The sequence below is a fragment of the Anser cygnoides genome, chromosome 1, assembly GCF_040182565.1.
Source record: "Anser cygnoides isolate HZ-2024a breed goose chromosome 1, Taihu_goose_T2T_genome, whole genome shotgun sequence".
Taxonomy (NCBI): Eukaryota; Metazoa; Chordata; class Aves; order Anseriformes; family Anatidae; genus Anser; species Anser cygnoides.
The window spans coordinates 200,109,952-200,128,806 of record NC_089873.1 but is presented as its reverse complement, the minus strand read 5'-3'; the positions used below and the strand labels follow the sequence as shown (position 1 = coordinate 200,128,806).

General features: G+C 46.0%; 1 protein-coding gene across 1 annotated transcript in view; it reads right to left on the bottom strand.

Annotated features, from left to right (window-relative positions):
* The window catches only part of MAML2 (mastermind like transcriptional coactivator 2), a 214,112-nt gene that overhangs the window by 168,049 nt on the left and 27,208 nt on the right, over window positions 1-18,855 (bottom strand). The window lies entirely within an intron of this gene.

Sequence of the window (18,855 nt, the reverse complement as noted above, 5' to 3'; positions counted from 1 at the left end):
GCAGGCGGCGAGTGAGAGGTGAAAGCGCTGCAACCCATTACCCAGCCCCTGAGTCAGCCCGGGCCGTTTTTTTTTGTTTTGTTTTGTTTTCTTTACAGCAATCTCTTGAGTGGTTGCAGAAATGCAAACAGCAAGCGCTCCTGACAGATTGAAAACAATTAGGAACGTCTCAGAGTCGCTGGAGCAGAGATTTTGTTATGATAATAAAGAATGTTCTTTGCTGGTGTATTATTTTAAAAGGAGAAAATTAAAAAGAAATATATCATGAAGGAGCTGACAGTGCTCAAAACCCACATCCTGTTGTTATCCATGGGCCTGGTACTATATACCGCTGGCAGCTGTGAGATGAACTTTCCCATTAGGCCCCTTCCAAGCCCTTAACCCTGACCCAAAGGGACCTTCTTTCTCTCTTTTAAAGGGAGAGAGAGAAATCAATCTCCCTGCTGATTCAGCTGTGGGCCTCTTATGTCTAAAGAATATTAGCACTGCAAAAAGAAGGGGGGAAAAAAAAAGTGCAGATTGAGGTTTTTTTAATGATGTGGATCGGTGATATTTATGGACTAAGGTTCCTATCCCTGGGACCCATTTGATGCAATCAAATTACTTTCCTAAAGCATCAAAGACTCAGATTCTAAACCGAAAACCCTTGTTTGGTCTTAATTCCTTCCAGCATACTTAGAACTAATAATTTCCAAGACCAGATTAAAGGCACGGATACTGCTACTCCTAGCTCTTGTAAACTTCCTTCTGCACAGCCGCCTTACTTGGGAGCCACGGACACTTTTCTCAGGCTTTTTAGCAGCTACACACACGTCTTTTTAATTTCCTAAGACACGAGGAGTGCCTTTCAAGATGTTCCACTGGCTCTCCGCTATTACTGTCAAAACTCGCTTGCTCTCCCTCTTTTGCCTGTTCTCTCTCTGATTTCAGGCTTCTAGGAATATATTAAGCTGCATTTTTTAAAAAAGGCATTGTTGTGGCCTTCCTGTTGTCTTCTCAGCTGCCTTGTTTTACAAAAAAGGAGAGAGGGGGGAAGGAAGAGAGAAAGAGAAAAGAGAGAAAAAAGAGAGAGAAAGAGGAAAATGAAATAAAAAGGGAGAAAGGAAGAGGGAAGGAAGGAAGGAAGAGGGAAGGAAGGAAAGAAGGAAGGAAGGAAGGAAGGAAGGAAGGAAGGAAGGAAGGAAGGAAGGAAGGAAGGAAGGAAGGAAGGAAGGAAGGAAGGAAGAAGGAAGGAAGGAAGGAAGGAAGGAAGGAAGGAAGGAAGGAAGGAAGGAGGGAAGGGAGGGAGGGAGGGAGGGAGGGAGGGAAGGAGAGAAAGAGAAAAAGAAAAGAAGGAAAGGAAGAGAGAGAGAGAAAGAGGGAGAGAGAGAAAGAGGGAAAGGAAAGGAAAGGAAAGAAAGGAAAGAAGGAAAGGAAAGGAAAGGAAAGGAAAGGAAAGGAAAGGAAAGGAAAGGAAAGGAAAGGAAAGGAAAGGAAAGGAAAGGAAAGGAAGGAAAGGAAAGGAAAGGAAAGGAAAGGAAAGGAAAGGAAAGGAAAGGAAAGGAAAGGAAAGGAAAGGAAAGGAAAGGAAAGGAAGGAAAGGAAAGGAAAGGAAAGGAAAGGAAAAGGAAAGGAAAGGAAAGGAAAGGAAAGGAAAGGAAAGGAAAGGAAAGGAAAGGAAAGGAAAGGAAAGGAAAGGAAAGGAAAGGAAAGGAAAGGAAAGGAAAGGAAAGGAAAGGAAAGGAAAGGAAAGGAAAGGAAAGGAAAGGAAAGGAAAGGAAAGGAAAGGAAAGGAAAGGAAAGGAAAGGAAAGGAAAGGAAAGGAAAGGAAAGGAAAGGAAAGGAAAGGAAAGGAAAGGAAAGGAAAGGAAAGGAAAGGAAAGGAAAGGAAAGGAAAGGAAAGGAAAGGAAAGGAAAGGAAAGGAAAGGAAAGGAAAGGAAAGGAAAGGAAAGGATAAAGAACTCATCCCCACTTAACCCTAAAGCTCAAATCCTTTCAATCTTTGTAAAATGCTTACAGTGCCTCATTTAGAGGCAGAAGTAAAAAGTTCACCAGAAATGCCCCCATCTGGAAGCATTTACTGGCTTAAGGTATCTCTGTCTTTTGCCATGTTTCTATGAAGTCACATTTACAAGCTAAGCCAGTCTTTCTGCTCAGATAGACAGGATACAGAGGCAAAACAGACTTTAACCCAGGGCCTTGCGGGTTGAGGATACTGTGTTGTATTATGCCAGTGTGACAAAAATCCAGTTTGCGCAGCAGTGCCTGCAAGACATGCGCTGAAAGAAGAGAACACAGCCCGTTCAGGAGGTCTTGTACCCCAGCCAAAGGTTTGTGTCTGGTCCTGTGTGCCCAGAGCAACCCCTCTGAAGTTTCCGAGGGCAGATATTGTTGGTCTTTGAGGGGGTACCTGAGCTCCTCCCCAGCTGAGCTGGGGCAGGCCCAAGCAGGGAAGCTAGAGGTGCACAAATGGTGCCAGCTCTTTGGAGATCTCCAGCCAAGGCGAGCAGTCCTGACACCTCCGTGAAGATCAGCAGGTCAGCACCCCCCCAGGCTCGCCACACAGGCAGCTCAAGGAGCCACGGTCCTGGACACAGAGGACAACAGGGAGGGAAGGAAAAAGGGAAGAAGGGAGGATGCTACTGCGTAGCGCTGTGAGAATCCCCCCCTTCAGGCTGTCATCGACATAGCCATGGGGGCAGAGGAGGTGGCTGGTGTTAGCAGACCAGTAGCAGGCTACAGTCCTGGTTAAACCCCAAATTAATCCAGGTGATACTTTGTTCCTCTGACAGTAGAAGGCTGGACGAATGCACTCTAACCCCACTACATTTTAATGCTTTTTTTTCTAACTTTGGTATCTAATGTGGTATCCAGGCTGGAAAGCTCGGACCTAAAGGTTTTCTCCATTTCATCTGCGAATGAACCCAGCAAAGGCTTTCCTGACCTGTGGAAGTGATGAAATTTAACTCATTCAAAGAGCAAAAGCACTGGAAGATCCTTGATGGTGAAGCAGTATGGAAGAGCTGAGTGCTCAGGAATTGTGACTCAGCCTCTCCTGTCCCACCCCCAGAAATTACAATCAGGAATTGACTCAAAAAGGTTTTTTTTTTTTCTCTTTCTTTCTTTCTTTCTTTCTTTCTTTCTTTCTTTCTTTCTTTCTTTCTTTCTTTCTTTCTTTCTTTCTTTCTTTCTTCTTTTCTTTCTTTCTTTTTCTTTCTTTCTTTCTTTCTTTCTTTCTTTCTTTCTTTCTTTCTTTCTTTCTTTCTTTCTTTCTTTCTTTCTTTCTTTCTTTCTTTCTTTCTTTCTTCTCTTTCTTTCTTCTCTTTCTCTTTCTTTCTCTTCCTTCCTTCCTTCCTTCTCTCTCCTCTCCTCTCCTCTCCTCTCCTCTCCTCTCCTCTCCTCTCCTCTCCTCTCCTCTCCTCTCCTCTCCTCTCCTCTCCTCTCCTCTCCTCTCCTCTCCTCTCCTCTCCTCTCCTCTCCTCTCCTCTCCTCTCCTCTCCTCTCCTCTCCTCTCCTCTCCTCTCCTCTCCTCTCCTCTCCTCTCCTCTCCTCTCCTCTCCTCTCCTCTCCTCTCCTCTCCTCTCCTCTCCTCTCCTCTCCTCTTTTATTTCATTTTATTTCATTTTTTCCCCCAGAAAAACAAGTAGTAGTAGAGGAAGGAAGTGTTTTATTGGACTCCTAGCTTTGAAATCACTATGTTCATCTTTCCAAGCTCTTCTCTGCTCCTGAAAGGACCAACTCTGAAGTTTTCACTAAGTAATCATGAAAATCTACATTTCAAACGTATGATGTGGCCTAGGAGGAGCCACGGTAGCTCAAGGGACTTGAGTGAAGCGCTGTGAGGGCTGTGTCTCCTAAAATCCTCCCTCTCATTGCAATGCAACATCACAGCTTGTTTCAGGGATGTGCTGTGCCTGCCGAAGGGATCTCAGAGCAGGAGGGAGCCTGTGGGGCTCAGCTGTGGGGCGGAACGGGCCCTGGGGAGAGACCGGCACCCTTGGAGGAATCACGGCACAAGAGGGTCTGGAGACTGAAGTGAGACCGTCCTCCGAGGCGAGACTGCTGCCACTGCTGGGCGAGCTGGCAAGCCCCCGGGGGTAAGGTGTTATCATCCTTCTAATTAGCTGCTGAGTTACAGTCCCGGATTTCATCATTTCGTGGAGTGCATAAAGAGGACTCCAGGGGGAAGGAGCCTTAGCACAATGCACACTTTCAACATGAAGACGGGGCTGCCAGAATCACATCATCTTTTGGCCCGTGGACTTAACACAGCGGAGGACAGGAATGTGCTGAAAAAGGAAAGCGCTCTCTACTTCTGAGCAGCCCCTAAGGTCGGGGATGTGACAGAGGCTTTGAGGAGAATGAAAATTTAAAAAAGAGAGTTAGCTGTTTGTTTAAAAAAAAAGTTTAAAGAAAAAAAAATCAACAGAATATATCCATGTGTAATAATCTAATCGTGCAAACCCTTTCCTCACATCACAAGCCTGATAAGAAGGATTATATGGAGAACGGTTTCCATGGGCTTCATATTTAGAGGGAGGAGATCCAGAAGAGATAAAGGAGCTGGCGATAGAAGGGACAGCCTGGGAGCTGGGAGTTATAGCTCTGCTGTGTTGTGGTCTTTAAGACTTCAGGCTTCAAATGACTAATGAGAAGTGGCGAACGCTGCAGGTGGCCTCACCAGCACAGCTCCCCACCCCAGGGCTAGCTCCGGTGTCTGCCACCACCTCCTCGGGCACCCGCAGCTCCAGCAGGGACCTGGGGACCTTTGCTTCCCTCTTGGGCACCTTCTCGCCTTGTCCTACCTATAACCGAAGGCTGGGAAAGAAAAGGTTAACATAATTAATCTTCTAGTGCCTGTCTCCGTGAGAAAATGAGGTTTCCTGTAGCAGGCAGATATGGTGTCTTAGCCATCACTCTGAGCCTCTCAAGCCTTCGCATCTTCCCTCCAGAAATCCCAGCGGACACAGGGCCCTGGTGTGCGGAGCTCCACGAAGACACAGGTACACCAAAATCCAAGAAGCTCTAATAAAGCGCCCACAATTGCCTCGGGGATAACAGCCCGTGCTGTTGGTAGCAGTGGGGAAACTGAGGCACGGACAGCCACAGATTTGCTCGTGGCCACACAGAGACCGAGCGGCCAGGCTCCAAGCTCTGCCACCGCCTCCCTCAGCTGTGCTCACCCCTCTAGGCCACGCCGCCTGCAACCAGGAAAAAACAAGGAGCAGGTCTGCAATTCGGCAGCTTACAAGACTATAAATACAGTTCAAGGTTGCGGTGCTACAATAATAACTCACAGGAGTGAAACCCGAGCCCTTTCTGCGTGTGTGTGTAACCAGCACTGGGAGATGTGTTTATAACACAGCTCGGAGATTTCCTCTCTATTGTACTTCAAGCAAATGAGTGCTGCAGCAAACATTGCCGAAGACAAAATATTCTGTTTGTGTGGCTGTGCTTTCTCCATTCTCCCTTCCCTTCCTGGTTCAGCTTTTTTTCTTTCCTTCCCTGCCACTTGCTCTTCTCCCTGCCATCACCTGTGTACCAGGTGCACCCCAAAGTGTAACCTAGAATATGGAGGAAAGGTGGCTCTCCCTGCCCTCCCTCCAACGCCGTGTGGGTCACCTAGGCAGGGTCACCGCCTCCTTTCCCTCTGGCACATCCATCCAGAGGTGTTACTTTTTCAGCTTCTTTGCCCTTTTTCCTTATATGCCTTGCTCTGAGCAAAGTGCAAGGCACAGCCAGAGTCATGGACAGGCTCCAGGGCCAGCTCACCTCCCCTTTTTTTGGTTGTTTGTTATCTCACCTCATGTTCTCAACGCACTTATCAATTATCTTTTCTGTAAAGAAGTCAAGGTCTTCACTTACATTCATTCACATCTTTTGCTTCATGAGCTCCTCCCGCGAATTCACTCCATACATCATAACCCCGCATCAGGCTTTCATTTATCCCATTCGGTCCCTCCTTCAGGCCGGCCTCCCTGTGCAGCAGCCTCATCATTTTGTGCCACTGTCCCAGGACAAGGGCTTGGACACTGGACCCTACCTGCTGGATCTCTTTCGGCGTTCCTGCTCTCGTTGGCTCGGCTCCTTTCCTTCCCAGCATATCCCAGTTACATCCAGAGCACCGCAGGCAGGGACCCAAACTGCTTTGTGCCTGGAGGCCAGTCAACGCGTGCCCTAGTTTGGGGTGCTTTCATGCACTGTGCCAGTGGGTACTGAGGAGGCTCAGCATCCCGGGGCACCGCGGCCAGGTATGTGGGAAACAGTAGCACCGCAACTGAGCGGGCACTCGGCAAAGATTAGTCCGTGGAGCCTCATCCCCCGTGGAGCCTCATCCAGCTGAAATCTTTAGGTGAAGGTCGTAACCAGTCGCAGTCATGTCGAATAAGTAACTCCCACAAGCACAGTTTGCACCAACTGGTTCGAATGCATCACATTCCTACTCATTAAAGAAGAGGAAGCTGCACATAAATTCTGCTATTGCATGGGCTGGACTCAAACCCCAGCTATCAGTTCATATCTTGTTGCAATCATAAATCTTCTTCAGTGACAGCAAGTTTTTATCAGGAAGTAACCATATATTCCTAATATCTGGCAGCTGGCCTAAGATCCATAGTTTATAAAACTTGTTTTAAAATAAGCCGTAAAATTTGTTACATATATTACTGTAAACCCCCAGGGTTTAAAATGCAAGAGTTGGACCACAAAATCATGAGACCGACTTAAAAAAGCAATCCAGGAGATTTAAGAAAGCAAATAATGAAAAGAATACAACATTTACTCACTACCAGCTTTCTGAAGCTAAATTGTTAATGTTAAGACATTGCTCAAATGCTCACATGTTTTTCTACACAGCCATGATGGGGTCAAATAGTTTTGAACAAGCTTAAAATTTTTACTTTATCGCTTTCTATCAGGGGCTGAAAATAAATAAATAAATGAATGAGTTAGTCAGATTAGAACTGGCTGTCACAAATGAATGAATTCACTGCAAATACCGAATGAAGTTGACCATTATGGGGTGAATCGTTTTGCTAATAATGACATTGACTATGATGGAGTTGTGCCAGAAGTCTGATGCCATTCTGGTTAAGATCAGAGCATTATATTGTCCCAAGGATACTAGCAGCCATTCAAATAAGTTGTCATAGCTGGCAAAAAAGCCAGACCTGCCCAATCCAATACATTCTTCGGCTGATGAAACGGACCAAAATGATACAATGGGATCTTCATGGACATTAGAAGGAGTTGGAAAGGGTGAGGCGATTTGGCAGGTGTAGAAATGAGATTGGGAAAAACAAGATAAATATTTTCCCTGTGAATAATTGTCCACAAGATCTGTGAGCGAGACAATAAAACCCGGCTTGCTGGAATAACTCCGGTCTGTGAAGGAATGGTCTTTGGTGAAGATGATGTGGAACTATAAGTGAGAGCAAAGGAGCATCCTGTATAAACGCGGCACTGTGTGAAGGATGGCTGGCTTTGGGAACACCGGTGTCTGGTGTGAATTGTGCAGCCCAAATCCTGCTCAGTCCTGGAAATGGGACAGCACAGCCAACAGCTTCCAGCAGATCCTCTGGGAAAGGAATGCAGCTTCTGGTATTTGTACATGACGTTCCCATCACAAAGGTACTCATTTCTTTGTAAATATTTTGGGCTCTACTCAGACCGCCTCCTCTAGGTATCTAACACAGCACCATGTTGCTTTGGTACCTAAGGTCAAAAGAGGGGCTTATGTATATGGAAATTGCCTGGCTCTGGGCACAATCAATACATAATCTGCTCACCTGGCATCACGTCTAAACTAAGAAACCTACTTGTGCTAGGGACTTAGTCAGGTGGTGTCCAAGGGTTTGAGTGGGGAAAGCATAAAGCTGTCCAGAAGTAATCGGGACATTTAAACAAGGTAAAAAACACAACTGGTCTCCTGCTTTCCTCTTCCCCTCCATGGCCTGTACAGGGAGCTGGAGTAAGCCAACCCTGGGTAGCAGGTGGCTTGAATCAGAACTAAGATAAGCGCCTGTTGCAGACAGCCTGGAGATGTCCATTTTATTACCTTCTTGTTATTGATTTTGATTTTTTTTTTCATGTCAATTTTGATTTCCGAGCCTCCATGGATCTCTGGTACAAGTGGCATGCAAAGATGGATAGAGAGGTGAAAAGACTGCACTTGCTTGAGAAAAATATTGTCTCGCATACTTGGAATTCTGTCTGTATTACCTTGAGAGCAGCATTTGGGCCTAAGTGTTTGGCTGGGGCTGGAAAAGTTTGTAGAAAAAATGTATCAAAGCAATCTTTTCTCTAGGCCTTGGGATGGTGGTTGTGTACCTTCCCTGAGGTTGCAGTAGGCCGGTGACTGGTGGAGGCTTTGTAAGGCCCCTCTGGAAGGGCTGAAGCCCAAGCAGGAGGTGACCCTGGCCCAGGTCTACCTGGAGTAGGTGTGCTCAGTCCCGAGCACGCAGGAGGCCCCGTCTCGAGGAAAGGAGCTTCGTCCTGCACGGGCAGCTCCCTAGAGGCCTGTGCACCTGCCTGCTCCACTGTGTATCACCAGCACACGAAGCCATACAAGCGAAAGGAAGGGCTTTGCCCCTACAGGAAGCCTTAAAACCTATATTGGAGATCCTTCCTGAAGATGACATGTTTGGGAACAAGCATACTACAAGAAGCACGTAAGGGAAATATCACTACCTTGTCAAGTACAAAGGATCCAGGACCCCCTTGATTTCATAAGGTATAAAAATATTTACTTTATCCATTGGATGGTGCCAGAAGATTTGAATATCCTGGAAGTTTGGCTGTCCTTAAACTGCTTTACTTTTGTAAATAATTGATAGGACAAGAGGAGAAAAATGCTTACGAATGACTCTGGTAGACACAAAAGGACCCTCCTGCACACTTAAACAACACGAAAGTTGCGACACAAACTGACAAAAGAAAGGAAATTTATAGATATTGCTGCACCTTTCAGCCAACCCAAATATGTCCTTTCCGACACACAGCTCAGGGAGGTCACTTGTGTATTTTGACTCCTAAACCAACAAAATAACCCAAAGTCCCTGCTCAATGGCCCCCACTGCTACCGATGAGCAAGCTGTGGAGGGTTCCTGGGTACAGAGATGGGGCAGGTTCCCCACCCAAGTGCGTGGTCCAGCCCTGTACACTGGGGAAAACCACCACACCCTGCCTTGCAGTGAGAGGAACAGCCTGGGCATCCTCTCCTCCTGGGGTGGGTAAGCGTCCCACGGGCTCTCATTGCTCACTGGAAGCTGTGAGACTTTCCTAGGTTAGAGGCGAGGATTTTCACAAGGAGCAGAGAGAACTGGGTGCGTGACATCTCCCCCTGAAACTGCTCTGAACATCCCAACTGATGGCTGAAATTCCAAAGTTACAGCCTCTCAGACACCGGTGAGGGCTCCTGGAAGAGCTGGCTTTGAGGCAGACGTTGATTACCGAGGTTCATCCCTCTCCCTTCTCCCAGGGAGGCTGTTAAAAAGAAATTGCAGGGGTGGAGGGTGGTAATGAAGCCGCGTCTTTTCTCGTTTCCCTTATCTCAGCCCTACTTCCAGAGCTTAATTTTGGCAGAAGTGCCAGATTCACAGAATTATTTGCATTTCCTCTGGGCTTAAAAAAGAAAAGAAAGAAAAAAAGGAGGCCCAGCCCATACAGGAGCATGTGCAGAGGAAGAGAAAAACCGCTTTTCATCAAGCTACCCAGAGTTCATCTCAGTCACGACCTGTACGGACATATTCTCTCTTCAGGCCAGCCCAAACACACAAGAAACTCCACGCTTGTCAGCAGTGGAAGAGCTGGGCTATGTGGCATTTACCAGGCACTCGCTCTGAAACACAGGGTATTATTTTGATGATTGTGCCAACCTTCAGCCCTCCTTGTCTCTAGGGATTTCGCTGTATGTATTCAAAGGCATCAGCATTTCTGGTACCTAAACCTCTGCTCACAAGGGCTTATGCATCTGCTGCAAGCTTTCATTCTGAAATTAGCTGTGCAGTTTATTCCTCTGCATATGCTTTTAATAATTGAAAAGCAGCTACGATCTCCTCAGCTGAGTGGCATTTTGCAGTGCATTTGTCCATATTGAGAACTACGTCTGCTTAATATTTGCAAACCCAGATAAATAGAAACAAAAGAAAGGAAAAACAATTTACAGCTTTCCAGCTCACACGCGTACAGCAACATTTTTCTCTACCAGCAAATGCATCACAAACACATTTAGAGCAAGAGCGGCGCATGTAAGGAGTGCCAGGTCTTTGAAATAGTTTATTTTACAACCAATTAGACCAATTGTCCGCAACCTAAAAATTCTCTTTGTTGGCAGTCGCACCAGGGAAGCAGGGACCTCTGCTAAAACGGCCTACTAGCGTGTGGATGTGAACATAATTGCTAAATCTGTTTCTTTTACGGTGAGAAGGATAACATCTGGTTAATTTATGCACAAAACTCTATTATTTAAAAAAAAAAATCTAGTCACCTCTAATTGTATGCTATGCAGCAAGCTGATCACTATTTGTGCATGCAGTGAAAGGTATGGGGAGGAAATGATGACCTGTAAGGTATGACTGGCCTCTGCAGTTTTCCATGCTCTTCCTGTCCAGCTCGGGGACATGGGAATGGAGCTGCCTTCTCTCAAAGGTAGCTGAACTGCTTTTCTAGGAGGAGGTGTGCACTGGAGCCCCCTGTCCCACAGGGCATTTCAGAGAGGCCCCAGCACTCGTGGTTCTTAAGTCCCCAAAGCATCCCCACCCTCACGGTTGTTCAGCTGTGCCTGAGCATCTGCCCATGACATTTTTACAGAGGGCTTGAAGGTAGAGGCAGAAAGTTTACTCAGTGTTTGGTGCATTTGAAAAATTCTTCCCCAAACTGCAAAGAGGCTTCCTTGAAAGTTCAAGTAGTGGCCAAGGGTGCCAAGGCAGGGCAGCAGAATCACAGCAGGTGGGGACGGAGCAGGGAGCCCCTGAAGCAGGGAGCCCCCGAAGCAGAGATATGCAGCTCACGACCAGTGGCAGGGAGAAGGGGAAGCCAATCATGAGACCAGACAACAGTGGTCTGGTCAAAGCAATGAGTGAAGAAAAACATCTTTTTGACAGCAGTTGCAATAAACTCCTTTTCCTTTCTGTTCACACCGCTTTTCCATTTAGAGGCTTTCTAGAGATGGCTTTTCAGAGTGCACTTTCTGCACTCTCAAATTACAGTGATGAATTGCTCCTTTCAGATAGAGCTGAAGTTTTACACAAGACTTTTAACTCATACCTCTGCCTAGTTCTCAAATGCCCACTCTCCAGGCCCAAATATGAAGGCCTGGTCTCAGGAATTACAGAATCACAGAATCACAAAATGGTTTGGGTTGGAAGGGACCTTACAGATCATCTAATTCCAACCCCCTGCCATGGGCAGGGACACCTCCCACCAGCCCAGGTTGCCCAAAGCCCCATCCAGCCTGGCCTTGAACACCTCCAGGGATGGGGCATCCACAGCTTCTCTGGGCAGCCTGGGCCAGGGCCTCACCACCCTCACAGTAAATGACATGAGACATTGCCACATCTAGCACTTGCCCAGTTTATCTATTAAAACATAATATTTTAATAAAGAATTGTTCCAGTTTAGGTCCCTCACACCAAGAAACGCTCACCGGCGGCACTTGGGCTGCGTAATGAAGTTCAGAACTGTGAAGAAACATTAAAAAAAGAAACTATTCCCCAAGTGCTCGTGGTGTGACTTGCACTGGTTTTACCAGAAGTTCTGACTTGCTCCCAAGGCCAGAAACATTCCCAGGAATGCACATTTAGTGTACATTAGTCACTGTTGGGCTAAACAGCAAAACATGCTGTGTATTTAATGAGTTATCCTCAGTTTAAGGCCTGTAAAGAGTCTACTTTTCCAATAGACCTTTTTTTAATTTAGCCCCATTTGCTGAAGATTGCCCATTTAATGCAACACATCATTATGTTTTTATTGTTAGCTTTTTATGAACTGTACCAGATTAGCTGCAGAGAATTTACACTAGATGCCCTAATTAGACCTTTATAGGTAGCCATAATTTTCTTTTCATGTACCCATAAAGACTGATAAATTAATCTGCAGGAACATGAACTCCGTCATCTTTTCTCCCTCTTCACCACTCACTCCTTGTTCTGATAAAGCCCTAATGAACCCACTTGCACAATTCCCTTCTGTTTTGTTTTCCTTTAAAGGCTAATTTCGACTAGACAATTCAACCAACTGCAATATTTTTCCATATATGATGCCAGAGAATAAGCAGCAAGCATGATCCTTTCTTATATGATTTAATCATTTCCATTCTGAGTAGAAAACGATCCATCAACAACGGCGAACAAAGAGGTGTGATCTGTAAGGTAACTTCGGATCATTTCTTTAACAGAGAGGAAAAGCAGGCAACATAATAAACAGTAAACACCTCAGCTGCTAATTGTCAGCAAGTTACCAAAAATGTCAGAGGAGGAACAGAATCTCTCCGAAAACAATAGCACTAGAAAGTTATTTCTCACTTGCAGCTTTGAATATGCCTCTCACACAGAAAGACAGCACTCTTAAAGGACCTGCCTCTGATTCAGAAAAAAAAAAAACACAACACATTTTGACACAGCAGTCTTAAAAACTACCTTAAATATATCCTTAAAAACTCTGCAAGCTAGAACAGAATTTGGAGGTGGGAATTGGATAGGGCTGTGTTGTTTTAAAAGTGATGCCTATCTATGCTACCTACCTGATTTTTGCAGGATCCCTACCAAATATTTTGTGTCCCTCTGGTGACAGAAGTCAATGAAAACAAACAATATGGTCTGTTCCTCGGTGCTGGCACACAGTGCAGGCTGAAGACCATACCTTTTGCTGCACTAAGTCCTTATCAATGGCTTGTCTTCTTAAATATTGGCCCAGAATCAGCAGTTGTGGCAGGGATTGTTGATTGCATTCAGGCTTCCAAAATGGCTAACTGCAATCCTAGGCACGAGCACGATTTTCTTCTTGGGTGCTGAAATGAAAGGGTGCTCAAGCAATATAGTACAACCATCAGCTACAAACGTGGAAACTGTGCGTGCTAGCTGACTACTCGAGACACATCAGGTAAAAATGTGGTGCTTAAGCGTTCTTGGGTACGCTCCAAACAGGACACGACATCCAAGTGTCTGCTGTAGCCCACTACACCAAATGCTAAGGAAGAAAAAATGCAATTGAAAAAAAAAAAAGAAAAAGAACCTGGGGGTGGGGAAGACTCACCACAGATAGTGCCCGCAGCGAGCGGTGCGGGAGCTGAGTCACCGCTGGTGCTTGCTCTGATCGTGGCGTGTGTAGGAAGCCAGGACGAGGCCCTCACACACCTGAAGGTCCCACCACCAAATTCTCCTTACGCAGCACATCGTGGTATTCCCCGGCCTCCTCTTTTACTAGGGAGGGATTATTTTTTTTCTTGGTTTTCTAAAGAAAAGAAGTGCATATGATCCTGTCCCATGTGTACTTGCATCTGCCTGGCATTAACCTGCAATTCTTACATTTGCTGGCCAGTTTGAACCCAAACATTCAGATATTGATGAATCTGAAACCGTTTTAGGTAACTATATGCAACAGGCAGATAGATAAGAGAAAGCAGAAGCATATTCAAGATTCCACCAAGGCAAAGGTGCAAGATGACCGATTCCTTAATAAACATCGGTGAATCTACTCAAGGCAGCCGGGCTCGACTTGCCCACAGAATAATGGGATGTGTTTCAAGGGGATGTTTCCCCAACACCAGCTGTGTCCATGTAAATCCAGCACTGCAAAAGACCATCAGGACTCAAGACCACCCCAGAGAATGGTGCCCAAATGGGAGACCCCCAGCTGGCCTCTAGACCCATGAGCCTCCCGCACCGATCAATGGCAGTGGGTGCCCTTGTGCCACTGCCCAACTCTCACCTCGCTTCTCACCCCTGTGCAGGGAAGGAAGGGGTGCCTCACACCATGCCATGACCCTCATCCACCACACAGGGTCTTCAGGAATCCATTTCCAGCAGATCTGCTTCTGCCCTGGGCTAAGAAACCAGAACCTCGCCTGCTGGCAGCACTGCAAAATTTAAACGTCCCAGATCTCACCATTATGGATCAGGCAGTCGTGCTGCTAATTTGTGCCTCTTGGTTATTAACGTCTGGTAATTATTATTCAAAGCAACAAAGGTAAAAAATAATGAAAGAAGTACATGAAGACGGGGACAGGAGTGGAGAGTGCATAGTCCAAACTCCCCCTAGGTGTAATCATTCCAAGAGTGTAATGAATTTTATGCCAAGCACCAGTCTTGCCAGCCTCATTTAATTACAGGGCCATATACATAACCCCATCAAATTAAGTAATCAGGGACACAGTTTGGCTCCTGGGCTCAGTCCGTGTCTTGATTACATTGGGAGAAAGAATATTGGGCCTTTGGAACCGTTATAGCCCACGTGTGATTTTTCACATTATTACTGGCAAACACCCAAGAAGTGTTTTTACAAACGCGTGGCTCACCAAATAAATCTGAAAGGCCCGTGGAGCTCTCAGCAACGAAAATGCTCTTTAGCCCTGTCTTATGGGTAATTCAGAAGGGGCTTTGCTCAAGTGAGGATATGTTCCCAATAAATAAAAGACTCTTTTTTTGTGGCGCTTGCGCGCATGGCAGCAATGCCAAACCTACCATGTGTTCTGGACAAACACTGGCATCACGGTGAATGGCATCATCTACCAGGTGCTGGCACTGTGTGTGTTACAGGGCTCCCAGAGGGAGCAGGTTCATTATCCATGTCCTCTGGTGTTCTCATCTGCCTTTGTTTAAACCCAGAAACTGAGAAACGCAGCCCTAAAAAAAGAATTGTTCTTGCTGCCATCAAGGCTGGTATTGCTTTCTGCCACCTGACGCACCACGACAGGCTCAGCCCCATCCTCATCCCACCCAAACGCTGCACTCACGGAGTCTCTTGTGGGCTGGCCAGGGACTTTCAGAGGCAGGGGTCCAACATTTGGCTCACAGCCTCAGGTAGAGCTAAGCCACATAAACGTGAATCACTGCACCCTGTGGCAGCAATTCACGCTATACCTCTTTCCCCAGACGGCAGTACTGCCCAGCTGTGACCATGAACTGTGCTGCCTGAGAGTAGCATTTACACAGTTGTCATGAAATGGCCTAATTCTGAAAGGCACAGAGGGGGTTGCTTGGGAAATATGAAAGCCCGAGGCACCATCCCTAAAGTGGCTGAACGTTCATAGGATGGGACCTTTCGGTCAAGCCTATGTTGTAGTCAACTCAGGTACTCTGCGCACACTAAAAAGGATTACCATTGGGCTTTAGGGATTGAATGAAAATTTTGGGTAGACCTGTGTGGTGCCAGGAGTTGGACTCGATGATCCCTATGGGTCCCTTCCAACTCAGGATATTCTATGCTTCTCTGATTCTATGAATGGGATCTGCTCAATGCCCTCGCTATTCAGTACAAACAAAATAAGAGCGTGATCTGAATATTTTAAAAGAAGGATCTGGCCTGCACTTTTTTACAAATTTAAAACATTTCTTTACTTTCATCCTCTAAAGTTCTGTATGTCAGAAATCATTCAACAGAGTTGGACCAAACACCAGCGGTATCTCCAATGTAACAGCACCACTCCCCAAGCATTCAAAAATCATGAGTCAGATGCCCCCCTCCAAAAGAAAAATCAGACTGTTGGCTTCAAAACATGCACATAAAAACGTAATCAATTCCAAATATGGTTTTGGATTTCTTAGGATATAACTGGGGTCATGTTTCAACCAGTTTTCTGACACCAGAAGGACTAGAAATTTTCTTTGTTTTTCAAATCAGAGCTGAGAGATTCTCACATAATCCATTGTTTCTAGGAGCTGGGGTTTTAAGCAAAATAGCAAACACTGGCTCATGATAAAATCACAGAGCTGGCAACGCTGCAAGGATGATACTTTTCTCGTACCATTAAAAGCCTGGCAAGGAAGGGAAAAACAGTGAGATGTTAAAAAGGCTCTAAACAAACTCTCCTTGTGCATCAAGACAAACTATTCTTCAACCTCTGCCCCGTGCATTGAAGTTGATATGGATCAAACTCATTTCATTAAACCATCGCTGCTGACCAGCATGGCTGTCTACAGCAAGACTGCACTGGAGACCTGTTTTTGTGAAGCCTTCACTACCTTTCTGGAGGTGCCACTGGGATGTGAGGACATTCACGTCCCAATGCCAAGACACTGGGATAAATCCCGAGTCCAGGACGTGGTGGCCTCCTCTCCCTATGGCCAGCAGCCGTGCAGACAGAGCTCCCTGCCATGTCTCCGTGTGGTCTCCAGTGCCAAGTGCTCTGTGCCATGGCCCATGGCCACCTCCTGTCCCTTCTGCTGGCACGGAGTTTGTCTGGCCATGCCTGGTGGCATGCTGAGCCATGGGGCAAGCCCAGGCAGGTGAGATCTCCGAGGCTTCAGAGGATGTATTCTGGTTGGGTCCAAGCCCTGCATGTGAGCTTGCTGTCAGTATGGAGAATAAACCTCAAGGGATGCCTTAGAGCCTGTTGGACCTGTATCATGGAAGTATCCCAAAAGCTTTTACCTCTATCTAAAATAGCCTTGTTTGCCTTTCTCCTCTAGCAAACATTGAGGGGCAGGGCATATTTCACCTGTTTATAAAGCTCTAGGCAGGAGCTATTCACCCTGAACTCCTTTTTAATAAATAAATAAATAAATAACATAGTGGAAGAGAGTGAGTATTTCTAAGGTACACTTTCTCTGACCTATTTTGGATGTTCGCAGACCAAATCTTTCCCAAGGTGTCCTTATTCCTCTCCACAGACCCTGAAGGAACCCAGGGAGATCAGCTCTGCTGTAGATGCCTGAGATGCCTGTTGGAGGAGGGCACCGGAGGACTCAATAGCTGCATGCAGACTGAGACTTATTTAAGCCAAACCTCCTACACAGTTATATGATAGGATTGGCACCTGCCTCCTTAAGGAACAAGGAGAGATGACCGTTTCCTACATCATCATTCAAAGCCCCCAGTCACTCCCTAGCCACGGGGAAAACCAAGCCTGTAACCACCAACAAAGTAAGGTTTGCATCCAGCTCAGATACAAACTGTTTCTGTGCTCAAGAAAACAGCACTATGCCTAAAATGTCATTTATAGCGTCATGTGTCTCCTCTTGGACTCCTCAGACCACATCAAAACCGCTGTCCCCAGCCAGCTCTTAACAGGAGTTGACTAAAGCCAATGAGAACTTGGCCATAGCTGTATGAATTATGGGCCTGTAGTTTTTTCCTCGTGAAAAGACACAGATATTTTTATTATAACCTCTGCTCTTTGCTGTCCTCGGTATTTTGCTCATGTTTGTAGGAGTTTTCTACAGAAATAAGTAGCCCGTGTCACATCTGGGAAGCCCGAATAGCCACAGGAGAACATTTCCAACTATGGGTGCTGACTGTGACCACACGTAACAGCACCGAGCTCAGCTGAAAGCCTGTCCGTATGCACTACCAAGGAAGTTTTTAAAGATGCCCTTTGAACTTAGGGAGCACATTTCACATGAGAATATCACCCTGGCTTCCTCAGCACATCAGTCTGCTTCAGGTCTAGGAACAAACGTAATGGTCAACCCAGGTGGGAAGCCTAAGGACTGATTCTGATAGGGCTAAAGCTGGAATCCACGTCACCAAGAGGATCAAAATATTGATACTCCTGCTTTCCAGAGAGGGAGAACTTACACAATACTCCGGGAGAATGCCAAGCCAGGCTTTGACTGAAAGGCAGTTGTTGTTCTGAATCCTCTAATGCTGGGCTCGACCACAGGGCTGACTGCCTTGCTCAGCAGCATCATAAAGGACTGGCCGTTTGGTCACAGACTTACTAACCTGCTCAAAAATATTCCAAAAGTCAGTTTAAAATGGTGAGGAAGGAAAAAAAAAATGGAAAGGAGGCATAGTACTACTTTTTGATCCTGGAGTGACTGTAGTAACCGTAATCTTTTCTATCTGGCTGCTCTTCACAGTAAAGTAATGAAAATGATGTCAAGACATAATAATTTGCTAAACATCTAGAGGGGAAAGGAAACCCAAATAATAGACAGCATAGATTTAAAATGAGCGTTTCCTTTTTTGTTAAAAACACGCAGTTGCCGATGGATAAAATCAAAAAGGAGAAATAATTCAGCATGCCAGAATAGGGCCACTGTGATGTGGTTTGAAAACTGGCTGAAAGTTCATAACCAAAGGCTGGTGCTCATGTAAATGTAATGAGTTTTGCCCTGTGAGGCAATGCATGAATCAGTGTATTAAGGTAGATTTTATTTAGTACTTATTAATGACCTGAAAGGAGAAATAAACAGTTCTGGAATGAAATTGCCGACTGTGAACAGAATGGGAGAAACCGCAAGGAACAATGAAAACAGAGAAATACTGCAAATAGAAATAAACTCGCAGTGAGAAAATGCAAGAAGCCGAAATTAAATTCAGGCACAAAACCGGCACCTTGGTCTTGTGGAAGATAACTACTCGGATTATGTGCACCCAGCAAGGTGGAGTCCAAGTGCAGATTCTGAAAAGAGGCTGAAAATAATGAAGGATGGGTAAATGAGTGCCCGAAACAGGCACACTCAGAGATGCAGAGCCTAAGAGGTATTTAGGGTGCCAGCTGGCACTCATTTCTACGGGAGGTAGCTCCCTCTGTCCTTCCAAGAACTTAGACTCATGGCACAGCATCACCAAGCAGAGGGCATCCGTCTTCAACCCACCCAGACAGGCAGAAGAGGAGTGAGCACGGACAGAAGGAATGAGTTGAAGTGCTTGAATCCCACCGGTGCTGGGATCCCAGGAGGGAATCCATGAGCGAGGCCGAGCCAACGGGGCTG